This window comes from Neopelma chrysocephalum, unplaced genomic scaffold (genome assembly GCF_003984885.1).
Source record: "Neopelma chrysocephalum unplaced genomic scaffold, ASM398488v2 Primary Assembly neopelma1_138, whole genome shotgun sequence".
Taxonomy (NCBI): domain Eukaryota; kingdom Metazoa; phylum Chordata; class Aves; order Passeriformes; family Pipridae; genus Neopelma; species Neopelma chrysocephalum.
The window spans coordinates 2,714,358-2,732,640 of record NW_020897800.1 but is presented as its reverse complement, the minus strand read 5'-3'; the positions used below and the strand labels follow the sequence as shown (position 1 = coordinate 2,732,640).

The 18,283-nt window shown below is 49.3% G+C and overlaps 1 protein-coding gene across 1 annotated transcript in view; it reads right to left on the bottom strand.

The window, feature by feature from the left end:
* Positions 1–18,283, bottom strand: part of GRIK4 (glutamate ionotropic receptor kainate type subunit 4) — a 179,556-nt gene that overhangs the window by 99,560 nt on the left and 61,713 nt on the right. The gene's annotated exons all lie outside the window — the stretch shown is intronic.

Here is an 18,283-nt window from a genome sequence, read left to right as displayed (position 1 = left end):
CAGCAGGTCCAGGAGCTACAAATTCACTCATCAGCCCTTCTCACAGGGCTGCCTGGACTTCTGCATCACCAGCTGACCCTTCTGCTCTGCTTGTGCCCTCTCTGCTCCAGGACACCTTCTGCCAGCAGCTCACCTGGGTGCTGAGGTTGGGATCACCTGCAGGGAGCCCAGGTGGAAAACCAAGGGAAGGTCTGACCCACCAGTGTGTTCAGGGTGTCTTGAACGGGCTCCAGACATATTAAGCAAAGCCCTGTCTGCCCACAGCCATCCCCCAGCACATGTTGACACACTGCAGCACGGATCAATAGGGAAGAGCTGGATAATGGCCATTGATTTTACAGCTGTAATGAAGTTGTTGAGTCTCTGATTCAACCATTAGTGAGGGTTCATTTTATTGACCTGCAGGGCAAGGGGATCGAGGGGCTTTGTTTTCCCCTTTTCAAAGAGCAAGCACCACTTGTTAATGAGAAATGACCGGGTTCCCTCCTCATTATCTCCCTGCTTCCTCTTCCCCCAGCCACAGCCTGACCCGTTCCCAGTCACACACTCCCAGATCCACACGTTTCTTTGACCACAGGAGGTTTCCTAACCCACCTGCAGCAGATCTCTGGACCAGATGGACTTGCCTCATTGCAGAGCCCGGTGCAAATTCCCTGCTTTTCATGGATTGAAATGACCTTGTCCCAGCGCTGCAGCTCTGCCCTGCTGGTCCCAGGTCCCACCTGACCCCACACAGCTTTTGGCAGCACCATCACAAGAGTTCTGCTTTGAGAGACAAGACTGAAGAGAAGATGTGTGAGGGACTGAACCACAAAGGACTGGTAGGAAGGGAAGATTCAAAGGCACATCACGGGTAAGATTAGGGCAGGATATAAGTCCTCCTAATGGAGTCTCAATGAGGGTGTGCTCACAGCTCTGTGTCTATACACGGAGAGATAAAGCAAGGCATCCAAAACTATAAAGCCAGAGAGGTTTAAATTAGAAGGGATCCAATGGAGGCTAATAAAACGCTGGAAAGAATTATGTATCAGCATCTACATAGAGGTTGAATGAACACAACATGCTTTTCCTAGAAAAGCAGCAGCTAAAGCTGATGTAGGAGAGATTGGGAGAGCAAGATAATTCCACCATAAAGTGCAAGAGAGAATCACTTAGAGATGGAGCAGATATTTAAGGATGGCATTAAAAAAGAAGAAATGAACGTGCAGCCACGGAAATGGGAGAAGGCTGCTTTGTTTCATGTGACAGAAACCAAACAGGTTTGCATTAATTCTGCTTTCACAAAACCAGAGGATCATTCCAAGCAGCAGTTCCTGGTGCTGCTTGAGCAAATACCTCCTCCAAAAGGCTTTGGGGAGCAGTTTTCAACAGAGAGGTCACAGAGGTGACTCTGTGGTTGATGACAGAGGTGCAGCATGTGCTGGCTGAGCCTGGCTGGGATATATTAGATCCCAAACCTGCTCCATCCCCTGATCCCTGCTCCTTTGGACCTGTATCCCTGCTGCCACAGGTTCCCTCTGCCTGTTGCCAACAGCCCAGGCAGATTTCCACACTTTCCAGCCTCACACTAGGCTGGGGCTTGGGAGATAGAGGCGCTAATTTGAGAGCTTGCTACAGGCAATTCCTTTCATTTTCTCTGTGCCTCTGCTTCATATCTGGATCGTAAGAACAAATGTTACTGTCAAACCAACAGTCCATCCAATAATTCCTACTAATAGCCTCCAAGCCTCTGGCTACTCTCAGGTTAGGAAACTTCTGAAGCTGATGTTGTTTATATATTTAATAACTGCAAAGTGCTTTTCTCTTCCCTGTGCTTGTCCAGTTTAAATCTGTGAAAACTTTCTCTACTCTCAACATCCTTTGACCTCAACGTATCAATCACCTGTTGCACGAAACCAACCCTCTCCCACCTCCATTCCACCCAGGATTTGCCTTCCTATAAACCCTCCAGCAAAGGAATTGCCTCTCTCTTTAATAACTCCATCCAACGAGGGGCACTGAGGGTGTTCCAGCTCAGCTGGAGATCCTGGGCATCACCAACAGCCCAACCAGGTTCCCTCTGTGTGTGTGTGTGTGTAGAGGTGTTCTGTGCAGACACACACTCCCTGGACACCCAGGGATGCAGGGACAGGCTCTCCTGCACGCTGTGGCTCAATTTAGCCCTGCCTGAAACCTGCAGGGCCCCTTAGAAGCTGATGAATTGCTCTCTGCTCTCACGCCTGACTCCGGGTTGGGTTTATCTGCGCGGGAACACAATTTGTTTGCTGATATCAAAATGCTGCCGCTCACCTGAGGGATTAACACCGTGACAAAATCATTAGGAACCTGATGCAGTAGCAGGAGGCCTTCTGAGTTCATGGAAAATTCATTCTTCAGCCCAAATGAATGTCTTTTTCCAAACAACTGCTACAGCAATGCCCCTGTTTCCCAGTTCCCACCAGACCAAGCAGACACATGCAGGACTTGGGGCTCAGCCGGCTCTTGGACCAGCTAAAGGGGCAAACAGCACCTTTCAAACACCAAAGTGGCACAGGGAACAAACCCCAGCACCGCATCTTAACCCCCTCCACAAGAAGAACGAGTCCCAGTGCCACGGGAAGCCCCTGGATAAGCAGCGCTGGGCTCCTTCTCACTCGCTCCCACGGCTCTTCCCTTGGCTCCTGCACCCTGTTTTCCCCCAGGCACTGTGCACAGGAGACAAAACACTCCTCTTGTAGCTCTCCCTGCGAGTTGCTACTCCTGCCTGCACGACAGGAGGAGCTGGCAGTGAGTCACTGTCACTCCTGGGGAAGGGGGAGAGCAGCGACCTTCGTTTTGCTGATTCACTGCCAAAAACCCCCACGTACCACAAGCTGTCTGCTCCACGTTCAACCTCCTTCCACACAGCCTGCTCGAGAGGGATTCTTTTTTTTTTTCCTGCTGCCCTGCCACCAAGGTGACACCATCAAGCATTTCTTTCCAAACACTGCTCTAAGCAACGCTGAAATTTGCATTTCAATTTGAATTCCTTCTTACGGTTCAAATGAACCCCCTGAAATTGTGGTTGTGGAGCACAACTCTCCTGCTCTGCTGACATACACACACACACACACACACGTGTATATTTTTAGCCTTGATCCCCACATTAGAGAAAAGTCACCCTCTTAAAAGAGCAGTTTTATTGCCAAGCGATATTAGCACAATGAAGAAAATTGCTCCTAATTTTTATAAATTATCTCATCATCTGCAACTAATTAGCAGCTGTGGAAAGCTGGGAAATCTCTGTTCACCCTGGAGAGACCAGCCCTGAGCTGTGCAGAGCTCAGACATCCCTGATGGTCATGGATTCCATGGGAATTCTCCCACCAGGTGAGGAGCTGTGCAACCTCAGCACTGCAGAATAATTAGGGTTTAAAGGGACCTCTGGAGATCATCTCTAGTCCAGACCCACAGTGAGGGATAGTTGTGATGCAGCTTAGCTGGAAACTTTATTAAAATCCAATTTAATCAAGCTGTTGTGCCTCTCCATTCTCCTTACCCTTGCTCCCAGGCTTGTGCCTCTGTCTGTGCCTCTGTAAATGTGCCTATAAAAGTAAAATGAGCAAGCAGCCAACGGCTAAATGGCACTTAATCAGAAGAAAATGTATACCCTGGTGGATAGCAAACTGCTATTAAGTTGGGGAGGGGGAAGACAGAACAAAATAATAAGCTATAAATGGACAACCAAATAAATCTCCTGCAGCACCAAGTGAGAGCACATCTGGTGAGATGCCACCTCCAATGAGTTGTGAGCAAAATATTTATTTGCAGCCAAGTACCTGGCAGCAGGAGTGGGATTAGAGCTCAGAGAGCTTTGCCTGCCCTCGGAGGCAGCAGCACATGGGGTGCCTGCCCTCTCTGGCTGCAGGAAAATCTGATCTCAAACCATCTGACCGGGCTGTGACACTGCCCATGGCTTGTCCTGCCACAAGGACACGGGCTCACGTGTGAAAATCCACCTCCTCTCCAGCCCCACCACCAGCCCAAAGGCTCAGCAGGCAACAGGCAACGCACCAGAGACTCCAGAGCTTTCAATACCACGGGACTTCTACACCTCTGATCCCTGAGAGTGCCTTAATTTAATATAGAGCACGTCAGCATTAGGAGAAAATGGGATTTGGGACTTGGAAGTCCCCGAGGGAAAAGCTCCTTGGAGAAGGGCATCACTGCAAAGGGGATTATCACCGTAATCACGAGATTAGTTCAATAATCCCGGCCTAAAAGGGAGGTTTTGTTGTCTGCAGGATGCTCAGCACTCTCCTGCTTTCATGGAAATACAGGGCAAAGCGGGGTCAGATTGGAGGGATAATGTGGGGGAAGAGGGATGTGAATCAGCAAAGGCTGTGCCATCCAAAGCCATCAGTGTGACGCTGCTCTGTGGCCCCAGGCCAGTCCCCATGTCCCAAACCCTGACAGTACAGCACATACACACTGACTTTTGATTCCCCCACAGCCCCTCTCTGCTTCAGATTTTGCCGTTTTACAGATTTAATGCAACGACGGAGCTCGAGCCTCCTAAAAATGGCAAACCCCCCCCAGAAATCCAGTCCTTCCGAATGAAAAGACAATGTGCCGGGGAAAAGAAAACAAAACAAAGTAAAATAAACCTCCTCTCCTAATCACTCAGCCTGGCTCTTCTAAGGAAGCTCTCCCACAGTTGAATTGCACAAAGTAAACAAATAATTACCAGCTATTTTCTTCTGTAGGTCACAAAGCAGATTAGTTAGGCTGAGACTGAAATCTGAAGAGTGTATGTGGCGTGCCCAGGCTTATAAAAAGAAGGGGGAAAAAAAAGCCAGAACCCTGTACCACAACCACAGTTCTCAGCTCCTGCTGCTCTCTCAGACATGGTTTTTCCAGGCTGGTCTCCCCACTCAGGCTGGAAAAACACAGAGACCCAATGCTAATATTTTGACATATCCAGATGCTTGGATTTTAACTGAATACGTTCCCATTGAGTCCCTGGGGACTGGTTTTCTGAGAAGGCAAAGCCAGAGTTCCATGCTTCTCCTGGAAATGGTTAATCCTAACAGACAATCCAGGTGCCTGGAAAACCAGGGATACACTTGGCTGAGGTTTGTTGCCAGAATCTGAAGGGAAAGAGGAGGGATGTAAGGAGCCTTAGATTTCACTGTGTTTTTCACTTCTGCACCTAAAAGCAAAATTCACCCCCCTCAAGCCCGACTGTGAAACTGGGAAGGATGTTCCTGGTGGTGAGAACTTGAGGTCAGGGAGCTGGTAACACTTTTCCCCACGGCGCTGGAGAACCTGCTTAATTCAGCCCTAGTGGAGAAAAAAAAAATCGATAAAACCAGCAGAGAAGTGATGATATTCCAAGCACCACGAGTGAACTGCCGTGAACTCCCGGGTCTCCCAGCAGAGCCTGAGCTCCAGCAGCTCCAGGGAGAGCAGAAGCCTTGAGCCCTGACAGGTTGCACTGACCTGTGCCAGCAGAGCAGCTGAGGATGCTCTTGCCCACTGCACACAGATCTCTCTCCCTCAGAAAGGCTGCAAAAACCCCGAGCAGACAGACAGGAACCTGTTGCAGCTCCCTGCAGGTGCTGGATGGAGCTCAGAACACACACACACACACACACACAGCCAGTTCTGCCTTTTCGAGCAGAAATAATGCTGGACTGTTTCCAGATGGGGAGGGTGGGGAAGAGCACAGAACAGAGCCAGGACATTTCAAACAAAAGTGTGCAGCTATATTTGGTAAATGACTGGTTTTCAGAAGGGTTTTAGTCACACAGATGCTCTCTTTTTTTTTTTGCATTTCTTCTAGAATTATGCTATTATTTATTCCAATTTTTGTTCTCACTTCACCTTTCAGTGTTAAAAACCATCCATGTTTCATACTAAAGGTGGCTGATTTTAGAAACTCTCAAAGACAGTTTTCTTCAAAATGAGCCACCAAATCTTTTCAGGGTTAATTGATCCTCTAAGAGCCAGGAAACCCCTTCTAAAATCACAGTTAGTGGCACGAACTGCTGCTCAAAGGCTCTGTGCTGGTAGCCAATGCCTGAAAATGCTCCTCCTTGATCCACAGTGACTGCTCCTCCAGCAACATTACAGGCTATTAAGTAAATGAGACATGTTATGGAAAGAAAAAGAAGAAGAGCTTGTAACTCTCTGTTGCTGTGTCAGCTTCACATGCTTGACAAGACACACTCAGGTGAACTCCTGAGCCTCCTGCCTTCACTTCATTTCCTTTTCATAAATTCAAGCACAGTGGCCACAGATTAATTTTTTCTCTCTCCCTTTCTCTTCCAGGGCTCAAAATGCCCTGATACCACTCAAGCAGAGTGTTGCCTCCACATCAGTCTGGAAATATCCCACCCTGTGCAGCAGCAGAGCCTCAAACAGCTCTCAGGGTAACACACTCACCTGAGGTGTGCAGCACCTTCAGCTCACACCCCGTGTCTTGCTCTATTTTTCTGAGCCCCTTGTTCCATCTCCCTCTAAATACAGCCAGCAAAAAGCCAAACATCTGGCAGGATGCTGTTCTACATTTATTTTGGGTTTCACTAACCTTCGTGCTGGCAGTTTGCAGCCCATTAATTTATTTTTATCATTTGCAAAGTCCGGGGAAGAAACACAACGTAGGTGGCAACAGAGGGAGGCAGAGGATGGTTCCAGGAGGATGTGCTGCTCTCCCAGTGGCCATTCCTGTAGCAGTTCAGCATTCAGAGATTCCCACAGGTGCTCCCACATCAATCTGTGAGCTCTGTACAGTTTTCCAGGGTCGTGGTTGTGTCTCTGTCCCGCTCAGGGCAACTCACGATTCCCTTCTCCAAGCTTGGCTGCGTGTTCCTGAGCTGTCACACCCTCTCTCTCTCATTCATTTCGTTCTCAGTGTCAACAGTTTTGCCAGCAGTGTTTGCAGGGCTGAGGGGACTGAAAACAGAAATAGAAAACAGCAACCCAGAGACGGGGAATGGAGCGAGTTCAAAGCGTTTTCCTGTTCCACGACAACCCAAGCTGCCTGCAAATAAAACTCTGGAGCTCATCAAGTAACTCTGACCACTGAGGGTGCTTAATAAAGATTACTTTTCTATAGCTCCGCTTGCCTGAGGCATCATTTGTTCCTAATGAGATGCTCCGTGGGATTTAAATGCATGAGAGAGGAACAGGCTTTCAACCACAGCCATTGTAAGGAAAACCAGCTTTCTGCTCCAAAACCAAGTCGGATCAGACCCCTCTCCTACCCTGGGGATGCTCCTCAGTCTTGTCTTGCCGAGCTGGACAGCCACAGTGCTCGCTTTCTGCCAGCCCTGGCAGGCAGCTGTGCCACAGCATCACCTCACTGGTCATACTGGGGACTTTGAGACCCTGGACAAAGCCACTGCAGCCTCCCCTGGCCCTGAGAGCCCAGCTGGGGCTGGGGAGGCAGCTGGGGTGGCTGTGGCATGGCCTTGCACGAGCCCTGCAAGACCTGTCCTTGCCAACTCAACCATTCTTTTGCTTTGTCTTGTGTGATCGTGGCATTTCTGAGCGTGGCTGGAGCAATAAAGTCCCTCTTCCCACTGCAGCAGGGCCCCCAGTGGAAAACCAGGCCAAAAAAATTCCACGTGCCACTGGAACGGGGATAAACACGACAGATAATAAACACTGAAGGTCTGCAGCTGCCAGGCCATCTCCTGTGCAAGGAATGGGGAACAAAATGTCCTCAAGTGCTGGAGCCAAAGAGCAGAATGGATTTCTGACACTGGGCAAATGGGAGGGTGTGGGGAAGCAGCTGAGCACGACCAGAACACACTCTGCAGGGTGAAGGAAGGGGTAACATTAGGGACATCCTGCCCTGAGAGAATTAGAACCCTATGAATCAGGTCTGATAAGAGGTGAAGGCCATCAAATGTGTGTCAAACACACACATGCATCCACAGGCACAAATTCTGTCAGATCCTGGAGAATATAAAGACTACAAAACTCAGGGTTGGGAAGAGGGTGGAATTTGTAACGAATGTGCAGATCCTCAGACAAACCCAAGCTGACACCACATCACAACTTTTCAGACTTCACTACCCCTTGGGCTTGGCAAGGAGATCACAGAAGTTTTAAGCTCATGTAGGATGAGCCTCAGGCTACATCTCAGGCATTCATCCTGGCCTGCACCTCCATGATAGGAAACCAGGAATAATTCCAGGGGACATGGTATGTACGGACCAGCTCCACTGAGCCTGCACTGAGGTACAACAAGTGAACAGCAATCCCTCCAGCAATAAAAATATAATATATTGGGAAACAGAGCCCCTTCCTTGCCTTCTTCCTGCTACTCCAGCTCTAACTTTCGCCCTGAACACAATTTCAGCTGCAAGAACTTTTGGAATTTAGAGAGACCAGGACATGCCCAGGAAAAGAGATGAAAATACAGGGTGGGTAGACTCTGTCAGGCAATGGCTCAGCTCTGCCTGTAGCCAAATTTATTAGCCCTCCTGACAACAACAACAACCAGGCTACCAAAGATGTAATATTTACAGAAGACAGTTTCCTTTGAACAGATAAGAGCATAATGCAGACAGGTTACCCAGTCTGATCCTGGATTCCTGCATCCCAGCTGAGCCTCCCAACCCACCAAAGACTTGGGAGTTGATTTCTCTCTCCAAACTGTCAGAAAACAGCTTGAAAATTCTCAAATCCTCCAAGCAAGGAACATAAAATATTCTGAAGGCTCAGTTACACGACTAAGAGGAAAATCAGGAAAACCAAGCCTCCCTCCCTCTTTGTGCTTTAGCCCTTTGCACCAGATGCTCCCCTCTCAGCCAGGTGCCCCTTCCTGCTGAAGGGGCTCAGGTACCAGCTCCAGCAGCCAAGGGCAGAGTCCCACAGAGCTGAAAGACGACTGCTCAGCCCTGAGAGCAGCTCCTTTACCTCCACGGGCAATTTTAGAAGCATCTGGAGCAGTTATGCTTTCGTGACTGTCACTGGAGAGAGAGAGATGGGTCAGAAACGCATCTGAGGTGACAGGTGACATCTGCACTGAGTCGGGGGGGGGCAGCTGAAGCCAGCTCAAAATACCCAGTGGCTCCCCTGCACCAGCCCTGCTCCTGCAGAGGCAGGTAATCAGTGGCCATTAATAATTACTAGGCTCTCTCTTTGTGCTGAAATTGCAGCCCTCAAGATTGCCAGCACTCACTCTCTCTCTCTCTCCTAACTGCAGCAAGGGTCTGTCCCTGTGCATCACTCCTGTCCAGTGCTCCAGGAGAGGTTCTGAGTACACTGATTTACTCCAGGAAGGATTAAATACCACGTGGCCCTGTGCTAGAAACGCTGCCCAGGGACACGTGGTGCCCAGAACAGGGATCACCCTTCCAGAAGAAGGTGATGCCTTCTGTTAGGTGATACCACTCCCACCCTGCCTGCAGGAGAGAAGAGCTGCCCAAGAAACCTGAACCATGATCAAACCACTTATAAGGCAGTGAATAAGATCCTCATGAAAGTACAAAGCACTCGTGGGGGCAGACTTTGCTCCTGTGGCTCCATTCTAGAGGATGATGGCACAGCTGGTCCTTCCCCTTCATCACATCCATGTACCCCCCCAGACCGAGTTTTCCTTCAGGAACCCTTGCAGCAGATTAAAACTCAGTTTATTAAATAAGGCAGTACTCTAACAAGGGTAATCCACTGATAATTTCACTCATTTAAACCCCATTTTATCTCAACCAAGTAGGCTTATTTCCATTTAACAATCTTAATTCTTTTAGCACTTCCCAGCTCCCAAATTGGCTTCGACAGCAGCATTGACATTCAGCCACCACTTTCACATTGAGTTCCATTTAGTCTCTCCAAGCCCCTACAGTGTCTGGAGGTGCAAGAGGAATTCATTAGTGATGTCTTTGGGAAAATGAGCCTTCCCTCCCTGCAGGCTTTGCACATCCACAGCCCTCATTTGGCAGGGGTCGAGTCAGGGCTGGGATGAGCTGCTCCTCCACTCAGATCCCCCCCACTGCTCCCTTCTAACCCCACCTCTGTGCTGACACATCTGCTTCCTCTGCTTCTCTGGGCACTGAACCGGGCATGGCATTTTTATCTGTGGCCCACAGAGCTCCCTCACTGCCCCCAGCCCTGCAAACACCAGGTCTGCACATCCCTCCTGCAGGGCCAGCCCCCAAAGCCCTGTGCTCCCTGCCCTGCCACTGCTCCAGGTCACCCCTCTCAGGCAGAACCAGCCATGAGTTCCCATCTCCCAGCTCTTCCTCATTTCAGGAACTCCCTCCAATCAGGTGTTTCACCTTTTACTCCTCAGTTCTCCCCCATTCCCTCCCCTCCAGGATAACACTCCAAAGGAGGGCTCTGGGACATGATGCCACCCTAAAGTGCCATTATCCTCTTGGACACCTTTCCCAGCGACAAAACACAGGCTGAGGGCACCCATTTCTCCTGCCTGCCCACATCTGTTTCAGGCATGGATTGTGCCCTGGTGTTGCCCTTTTCTCCCACTGCTCCCCTTCCCACAGCTCCCTGCTTTTCCCAGCCAACAACCCACAGAAAAGCAAAATTCCTTCTTTCAAGTTCTTCCCTTTTTCCTCAGCATTTTTTTCACCAGCAGGTTCAGCCTCATCACAGTGAGGTCTCTCTGAGGGAGGAGAGGAACACAAAGCTGGGAGCAAGGCAAGAGCCCTCACAGGGATCTGTCCCACCTGCTTTGTCAGCAAGTTGTTCTCGGCTTCTGGGATTGGGGCTTTTCCAACTGCTGTAGGTTCCTAACACCTGGATATCAAGAGCAAGAGCTTCTGAATCCAAGCCAGGCCAATTTGGGCCTTTTAGATGTACAGGGGTGTGTTTATTTTACACTGAGCCAGGAGCAATTAGCTGCAGAGGGGGCACTTGAGATAAGTGCCCTTTTAGGTCAAAAGCACCTATTCTGGGAAGGTTGCCCAACAGCCCTGCAGTGCCTAATGCCAGGCAAGAGGGCTTTAACACCTCACTGAGCTCAGCATCCTGGAGAGCTCCTGAGCTTGCAGTCCACCCATCCACAGAACAAGGACAAGGGGATGTGCCAAGAGTTACACAGCAGGAGAGCAAGGAATGAGCCTCTGAGCACGAGGCAGATCTGCTTCAAGCAGAAAGAAACCTGCACTCACAGAGTGGGATCTCAGCTCTGCTCCAGCAGACTGGAGCTGGAGTGCCTTGCTGCCTTCCTCCTCCCATCTGTCATCCTCCACCTTCCCTTCTCAGACAGGCTGGAACAGCTCACAGGTAACAAACTCAGCTTCATCTCAGCTTACCTTTAGAAACTCGGGCCACTGCCTTAAATCTGCAGGGCAGTCCTCCCCCTCACTTCCTGAAAAGGACCTTCAAATCACATTATAGAACTGCAGGTATGCAATTCCCTATGAGAAAGCAACGTGTTCCTCAGCCAGGCACCCACAGGTGCCCCATCCTCAGAACTGCTCCTGCCTGGATGGAGGACCTGCTTCCCCTGCCTGCTTATCCCAATTTCCTAACTCAGCCCAGCTCCTGTCCACATCCCAAAACTCCATTCAGACAGTTCCTCCCACGCAGGTTAATTGGTCTGTGGGGAAGGATGGAGTATTGCTGACGCTGGCACCGAGTTTGCAGGTGCTCTGGGCTGCCAGGGCTTTGCAGTGGGATGAGACTCGCTCCAGCAAGGATGTTTAATTCAGGCTTATTTCTGCAGCAAAGTCGCGCTCAGCAGAGGCTGTGTGTGAAATCCATCCTTCCCCAGCTGCCCACACGGATAGCCAAGGGCGAGGGGCCGGGCAGCAGGAATCTGTAATGCACACTAATGCACAATCCCATCTCACGCCGCACTGGAGCCTTCTGCAGAAATTCCAGCTTTTGCTGAAATTGGCTCAGAGCTGGAATTAATTTTGGCAGCTGTTTAGGCAGGGAACCAAGGATCTTTCATTCATGTAATTGACTTTTTTTATTCAAATATATATATATGAAAAAATAATGAAAGAAATTGCGGAGTAGCTCTTGCTGTGACTGGGCTTTATCCCCACAGAAACAAAAAGATCTGCATTAAAAATGGCTCAGCGGTTAAATACACAAAGTGCTGCCCAGGGGCAACAACAGGATTCAGATGTAAAACAAGTTTCATGACTCTCAGATCCTGATCCTTGGCTTTGGGAGAATCTTTAACATTCAGGAGCAAATGTCAAAAAACAGACCTCTGATGCAAAACTCTGGATATGCACCTATCCATGTCCATCCTCTGCCCTGCCCTGGTGGGCAAATAACTCTCAATAAACAAGAAAATGAAGAGATAGAGTGTTGATTTGCTGCTTAAGCACCACAGCTCTTTTCCATAACTACCAGCTGGCTTCCCCATCCAGATGCTCTGCACACAAAGATCTATATCTGTATAATATGCATGTGGATATATAATGAATCAAAACAAAGCTTAAAGGTCTCTGGGGATGTATAATCTAACCTGCCTCTCGGACATTAATGAACAGGAACACATCAGTAAAAATAACTCAGCCACAGAGGTGCAAAACACGCCAGGAGATGGTCTGTCTCACTGAATCCTCCTCTCTCCTCACTCCATGCCCTAAAATATAAATCTGCTGATTATTTATTATTCATATTATTATACTGCTGGGTTCCTTAGCTGTGGACCAGGAGCTCATTATGTTTTATGTGGCAAAACTGCAGCCTTGGAGAGACGCTCAGCCCTCCCACGCCAGGCAAGGGGCACTGCTGTGCTGCAGGGGTGTGCCTGGCACGTGCCACACACACCTTCCTCTGGCACAGCATCGTCACTGGCAGGGCAGGTCACCCCACTCTGCACCAAACCCCTCTTTCTTCCATGGATTTTCCCCCAGAGCACGTGGCTCGGTCCGTTTTTAAGCCAAACACACTCAACCTTGATCACATGCAATTCATTTAAAAACCACTCCAGTGAGAGAAACCATGAGTCCATCCCTTTTTAGTACCCAGTGCTGCCAGTATTCCAGCTGCTCAAACCCAGAGCAAAAGGAAGCAGAGGGTGCAGGACTTGGACATTCCTCAAGCTCAGCCCGGCTCCCACTCCCTCTCTCCCAGGGCTCCCGGCTTGGAAGCACTCGCTTTCCTCCCGCAGTTTTCACTCACACTTCCCTGGTGCTAACCAGCCTCCTGCCTCTGCAGGCAGAGAGGATGCTGAGCACATCTCCCAGGGAGATTTGCATCCATGGATTTAGCAGGAATGGCGTGCAAAGCCCTGTGCAAAGCCCTGCCTGGACACAGCGACCGCGCTCTGCTCACACCCCAACGTCGGAGCCTGAACGCTCTGCCCCGCTGTCCTGCAGCAAAGGCCTTCAAGGAAACACTAATTTCAGAGAAGGACGGGTTAGATAAGAGACCTCAGCAGTCACCAGCCCCTCTTTGAACAGTTTCAGTTCCCTTTTCCTAAAAAAAACCCAGCTTTTATCCTTGAAGTAGCCTCTGTGAGCGAGTTGCTTGTACAAGATCCCTCAGGACAGGAAAGATCTGGCAGGGAGCCACTCTTCCCAGGGTGTAACACAGCAATTCCTGGGAGAACTGCAGAGAATCAAAGGGTAAAACTTGCCCAGAGAAGCTGGGGATGCCCCATCTCTGCAACCTGGCATCTCTGCCCATGGCAGGGGGTTGGAATGAGAAGATCTTTAAAGTCCTTTCCAACCCAAACCATTCTGTGATTCATTGTAAGTCTAGGCAAGGCTTTGCTGAAAGGACCTGGCATCTATATGGGTGGCTTTTTTAGAAATAAAGATTTATGCACATAGCTCAAAACCCATAAATAAGATATCACTCTCCTAGCAGAATAATCAAAATAAAATTAAAAGGGCAAACAGCAAATGAATATTGTATTTTTCTCTGCCTGTCACGGCTCCTCAGCAGCAAATGAGAAATAACTGCAAATCTACTTCACCTTAATGAACTTAACTGGGTCTTTTCAATATGGGGGAAAATATTAACATTTTATTCCAATAGCTGCACCCTCCTCCTGTAGCCAGGCTGTGATTATCACAGTCCAAACACAAAGGGACTTGAAAATGTACATCCAAGGAGTGCTGCTGCCCCTCAGGTGGGTACAGCCTCGGGCATGGGGCCCTGCAGCCCACAATGGGTTCTTTTTAAGGCTTATTTTTAATCCTTTAAAAACAGGTTCACACACGGGGCAGCCAGATAATCACACGTGTCTCAGTGCCCTGCCTTGTTTTCTGGGAAACAAAGACCCCTCTGGTCTTTGCTGCCTTCTGGGGAGGGCTCATCACTGTGCCCCCACATCCAGGCACCACCCAACACCCCTGCTCTGACAAACCCCACCCCAGCCAGAGCTTGGCTTTCCTCAACACTAATCCTAATCACAAGAGGAAAGGTTTTCCAGCAACAGCACCACCATGTGAGGCTCGGGGGTTGTTTCTCTGCTTTGAGCTGATCTCAGAAGCCTCGTGGGTTCAAAGCCAGGGAAAGGCCATTTCCCTGCTGGGCAACAGCAAATCCATGGGCAGTTTATTCCAGTTGCATCCACAAAGGGCTTGGATAAGGCAGAAAGCAGCACTGCACGTGGAAGGGTGTCTGTGCTTTGCCTGTCTGGGTTAAATGTGCTTCTCCCACTTCCAGCAGGAGAGAAGTGGAGTTTCCAGCCGTGTCAGGCAGCTGGGAATGGGATGTGGGGAAATGAGGGTGGCACAAGCCAACCTGCCACAAAGCCAGAGCTCTCCCTGCCCGCAGTAAAAGGCACAGCTCTGCTTCCCCCCACCTTGGGAGGAAGCTTTTGTAGCTGCCCAGCAGCACCTTCCAGTCCCAGCATCCCAGGGGCTGTGGCTGCACCTCCAGCGCCTGTGTTACCATCACCCTTTCAAATGTTAATGCTGAATAACACACTGCCTTGTGGGATCTTCCCTGCAGTGCCTGCAGGAGAATTATGTATATCCTCTGGGAGCTGGGGAAGCTGAACTAAATGCTCCACGATTCTGGTCATTGCCATTATCGTTCGTTTTTTGCCTCGCACGTTTTTAGTGCTTCTCCCTCCAGTTCCAGCCCTGCAGCTCAGACACACCAATGTACAAACAGCATAGGACAGGGCAGCTCTGGGGCCCTTATCTCATGGAAAAAGTGGTTTAGTGTATCATAAGCACCTCAGGAGGGTAATTTAACAGGGATTCGAGGTCACACAAACTCTGCTGCGCAGGTGTCTGACAGAGGAATAGGGAGAGAATGTCTCCAGTCTGCCTCTTCCCAGCTACTTCAGCATGCACAGCTAAATTCCAGTGCTTTCCCACAACTCCACGTGCTCTGAGGGATCCCAAGAACATTTTTCTTGATGTGAAAAGCTCAGAGAATTGGGATTGTTCAGCCTGGAGAAGGGAAGGCATCAGGGTGACCTAATTGCAGCCTTGCAGTGCCTGAAGGGAGCCAAAAGAAAGATGGAGAGAGACTATTGACAGGGGATGGAGTGACAGGACAAAGGGGAATGGCTTCCCACTGGCAGAGAGGACGTTCAGATGGGATATTGGGAAGAAATCCTTCCCTGGGAGGGTGGGGAGGCCCTGGCACAGGTTGCCCAGAGAAGTTGTGGTTGCCCCATCCCTGGAAGTGTCCAAGGCCAGGTTGGACGGGGCTTGGAGCAACCTGGGCTGGTGGAAGGTGTCCCTGCCCATGGCAGGGGGTTGGAATGAGATGATCTTTCAGGTCCCTTCCAACCCAAACCATTCCATGGTCACAGTTCCATGATCAGAGCAGATGCAGGAGATTCACAGCCCTTTTGGCATTCCAGAATTTTGGAAACATGCCTCAAAACAAGCATCCCAGGCTGGCACTTCTAGTGACACCTGAACATCAGTTTGGATTCGTGGAGGCTTTGACCACAAAGTGCTTCTCTGGTGGATGAAACCCCAAGGCACTGGGACAGTGTCCACCAGCTGAGCCAGGGGTGGATGGGGTAGAAAAACAAGTTTCACCCCAAAAAATACCCTTAATGCTAGAGCTGTGTCCTGCTTGTTGTACAAAGTTTGCAAAGCTAGGAGGCAGAGGCAGGGAAGGGATTTACAGAGGCGGTTACAGACAGGAGCACTTTAAAGAGCTACAGGAGGCCTTGCAAGGATTTTGTCAGTAGATCATCTGTCAGTGCTGCTAGTTAGGGCAATGCCATGGATAAACTACAACTTTGGCTTGTATATGAATTTTAAATGAGCTGTTAGCACACCCAATGAATCCAGCCAGAGAATGCCAATTTAGGGCCCTGACTGTCTGCTCTGTGAGACCAAGTAAATAACTCAGTAAATAACTCAGGCAAATTTCCTGACACTTTATTGAGCATGAGTGAACAAACAGAAAACAAACCCAAGGATTAATTCTACAGGCATTGTGTGCTGCAGGAAGGCAGGGCTGGGGGAGAGGCCTTTCTCCAGCTTTTGGTGGGGTTGGATGCAACACAACACATTCAAGGGCACTCCTTGGGCAAGCACAAACTGCTGGGGTCCCGAGATATTTTGGGAGGCTCTTTCAAGAGCTCCAGGATGTCTCAAGGCAGTTCCTTACATACCTCCTGGAGCTCTTAAAACTGCTCAGAACATGCCCATCCCTGCCTGCTGCCTCAGACCCTGAGCACAACCAACTTTTGAGCATCTGTGGAGAAGATCCTTCACCAAGACAAGACCAAATGAGCTGAGTGACAAACAAAAGACACTCCTAGTAGAACATCCCCATTTTGGATAAAGCTTTTAGAGCTGTTTTTTCCCCCCACAAAGGTCTCTAGAACAATGTTAACAAGGAGGCTTTCTGCAGGACTGGAGCAGAAGGGAACACACAGAAAAGAGGCTGAAAAAAACAGTTTTCACTGATAGTTTTTTCCTATGTGTCAAGGAGAGAAATGGAGCAAAGACAGCCTCGTTATGTGCATCCAGAGGCACGGGGAAGGTCACCCTGTAGCCAGTACTCTGCTCCCTTTTCCTGCCCAGATGATGCCTCTAAAGCTCACACTGCAATGCAACACTTGCTGTGGGCCCCATCCAGGCCAGCAAAAATTCCTGTCACTGTGTGCTCAAAGATGAGGCAATCTGCTGCCTAGGAGCTCCACTGGGAAATTCCAGGGCCAAGATCCACCCAAAACCCCAAAAAGCAGCAGCAGGGAAGCTCAGGGCTTGGTTCATGAGCCAAGTGCCCCTGACTCAGCACTGCTGTGTTTGCTCCTACCTGGAGGGCAAGGGCTGCAGGAAAGAATCTCTTCTTCCTGGTGAAGAACCCACCAGCACATTGCCCACGTTCACCTCCCATAACTGACCATCTAACTGTGCATTTCAGCAGCCAGATGGCTTTGAGGATTGTTTTAAATATTCACTTGCATTTTCTTTGACTGTTTAAATGTTCATTCTGGTCTGTTTTCCCTTTCCTGTGCAGAGCCCTGATTTATGTTGCTAGATCCCATATCTCCCTGCCTTGCCAAAAGCACGCATTTGGGAATGATTTCAGGGCCGCCAGTAATATTTTCCCCCCTCTTTTTTATTTTCTGCTTTATTTTTATTAACTTTTTTGTTGGAGACGCCGTAAAAACGAAACTGTGTCTCGAAGAAACAACACTCATCAAACCCCCAACAAGTCCATGTGGGGAAGCCCTGAGTGCACAGACCCTCCCTGGCCAGATTTTGAGCTGCTTCGTGCTCCACCAGCAGAGGGGAGAGGTAATTTTACTTCAGGTGTCACCTGTGAAAGGTGCAAATGGGGGACAGGGATAGATTTGCTTCTTATCTGCAGCAAAGAGTTAATAAAACCAGCTGGAAGCTCCAGAGAGAGCAGCCTGGAGAAGCAGTTTCCTTCCTAAACAACAGAGCCAAGTGTCAATACTTTGAGGCAAGTTTCATTACAAGCTTTCTGGATGCATTTCTGTCTCCTAATCCTGCACAGGCAGCGAGGGAAGATGATGGTGCCTCTGCCTGAACACTGTTTAATACAACCCAAAGCAGACCAAATGCACAGGATTTTCTTACATATGGAGAAATTTGGGTTTTTTAATGTCCTCGTGGCATCACTTAACCGGGGGCAGTTTGGGCTCAAGAAACTTCTTGCTCATCAACGGAGGACAAATAGATTTGTGACAGAGAACTATTTCATTTTATGTGGAGCTTAGGGGGGTAGGACATGGCACAGGGGGCAAGTTGAATTCCTCAGTGTGTCTTTGAGGAGTCACTTTCAATTTATACAACATGAGATTCCCATCAGGCAACGTTAACACCACAAAAATCAATGCTTAAGTGCATAAAATCACCACAAACCAATTTCATTTACAACAGGGAGGAGAAAACATTTCCAAAATGCAGGTGGGACATTTACA